The sequence below is a fragment of the Planococcus citri genome, chromosome 2, assembly GCF_950023065.1.
Source record: "Planococcus citri chromosome 2, ihPlaCitr1.1, whole genome shotgun sequence".
Classification (NCBI taxonomy): Eukaryota; Metazoa; Arthropoda; class Insecta; order Hemiptera; family Pseudococcidae; genus Planococcus; species Planococcus citri.
Genome location: NC_088678.1, coordinates 20,055,703 through 20,058,186, shown reverse-complemented (window position 1 = coordinate 20,058,186; position 2,484 = coordinate 20,055,703).

Here is a 2,484-nt window from a genome sequence, read left to right as displayed (position 1 = left end):
TACCACTGGTTTTAACCAGTGTCTGTCACTACCCCTGGTTTTAACCAGTGTATGTCACTACCACTGGTCTTCAACAGTATCTGTCACTACCACTGGTTTTAAACAGTGTCTGTCACTACACTGGTCTTCAACAGTGTCTGTCACTACCACTGAATTTGAACGGTGTCTGTCAATACCACTGGTCTTCAACAGTGTCTGTCTCTACCACTGGTTTTAAACAGTTTTTTTGTCTGTCACTTCCACTGGTTTTGAACGGTGTCTGTCACTACCACTAGTTTTAAATAGGGTCTGTCACTCACTCTGGTTTTAAACAGTGTCTGTCACTTCCACTGGTCTTCAACAGTGTCTGTCACTACCACCGGTTTTGAATGGTGTCTGTCACTACCACTGGTTTTAAACAGTGTCTGTCACTCCCTCTGGTTTTGAACGGTGTCTGTCACTACCACTGGTTTTAAACAGTGTCTGTCACTCCCTCTGGTTTTAAACAGTGTCTGTCACTCCCTCTGGTCTTCAACAGTGTCTGTCACTCCCTCTGGTTTTGAACGGTGTCTGTCACTACCACTGGTTTTAAACAGTGTCTGTCACTCCCTCTGGTTTTAAACAGTGTCTGTCACTCCCTCTGGTCTTCAACAGTGTCTGTCACTTCCACTGGTTTTGAACGGTGTCTGTCACTACCACTAGTTTTAAATAGGGTCTGTCACTCACTCTGGTTTTAAACAGTGTCTGTCACTTCCACTGGTCTTCAACAGTGTCTGTCACTACCACCGGTTTTGAATGGTGTCTGTCACTACCACTGGTTTTAAACAGTGTCTGTCACTCCCTCTGGTTTTGAACGGTGTCTGTCACTACCACTGGTTTTAAACAGTGTCTGTCACTCCCTCTGGTTTTGAACAGGGTCTGTCACTACCACTGGTTTCAAACAGTGTCTGTCACTACCACTGGTCTTCAACAGTGTCTGTCACTACCACTGGTTTTAAACAGTGTCTGTCACTCCCTCTGGTTTTGAACAGTATCTGTCACTACCACTGGTTTCAAACAGTGTCAGTCACTACCACTGGTTTTGAATGGTGTCTGTCACTACCACTGGTCTTCAACAGTGTCTGTCACTACCACTGGTTTTAAACAGTGTCTGTCACTCCCTCTGGTTTTGAACAGTGTCTGTCACTACCACTGGTTTCAAACAGTGTCTGTCACTACCACTGGTTTTGAATGGTGTCTGTCACTACCACTGGTTTTAAACAGTGTCTGTCACTCCCTCTGGTTTTGAACAGTGTCAGTCACTACCACTGGTTTTAAACAGTGTCTGTCACTACCACTGGTCTTCAACAGTGTCTGTCACTACCACAGGTTTTAAACAGTGTCTGTCACTTCCACGGGTTTTAAACAGTGTCTGTCACTACCACTGGTCTTCAACAGTGTCTGTCACTACCACAGGTTTTAAACAGTGTCAGTCACTACCACTGGTTTTAAACAGTGTCTGTCACAAACACTGGTTTTAAACAGTGTCTGTCACAAACACTGGTTTTAAACAGTGTCTGTCACTACCACTGGTCTTCAACAGTGTCTGTCACTACCACAGGTTTTAAACAGTGTCTGTCACTCCCTCTGGTTTTGAACAGTGTCTGTCAATACCACTGATTTTGAACAGTGTCTGTCACAACCACTGGTTTTGAACAGTGTCAGTCACTACCACTGGTTTTAAACAGTGTCTGTCACTTCCATGGGTTTTGAACGGTGTCTGTCACTACCACTGGTTTTAAATAGTGTCTGTCACTACCACTGGTTTTGAACAGTGTCAGTCACTACCACTGCTTTTAAACAGTGTCTGTCACTACCACTGGTTTTAAACAGTGTCTGTCACTACCACTGGTTTTAAACAGTGTCTGTCACAAACACTAGTTTTAAACACGGTGATGGAAACTGAAATGAAAAAAAATGTGACTCCTTCGCGAACGAATAGATTCATAATAAATTGAAGAATTGATCAATTTTTTTACGAATTTGATCAATTCGTTCATTAATGATTCACCAAAAATTAAGGGTCGTATATTTTTCGAAGACGCTGCTTCCGGCGACTTTTTTTGTCGCACGCCGGATGCGTCACACCGAGATGTAAACACGGCAAAATTGACTCATTTGGTTTCGTTGGTCTTGGTTTCATATTTCATATCAAAATTCATATCCCCAATTCCTCATGACGATGATGAAATGAAAGTTTGGGAGTTTACTTTATTTTAATATTTTCATTATCACATTATTGTTCGTCTCTAGAATTGCTATAATATTAATAATTTGTGTAGAATGACCATCACACTTTCACTATTTTGATAAGTTTCGGACATACATATTATCAAAGATTGATCTCATTATTCTCAATAATTTCTTCAAGTTTCAAGTAATATGTGTAATGAAACATCGGAGTCTACGTAAGAAGTAGTAGTTTTTCTTTTTCTCAGTTTCTAGTTTCTCTTTCTCATACGAGTT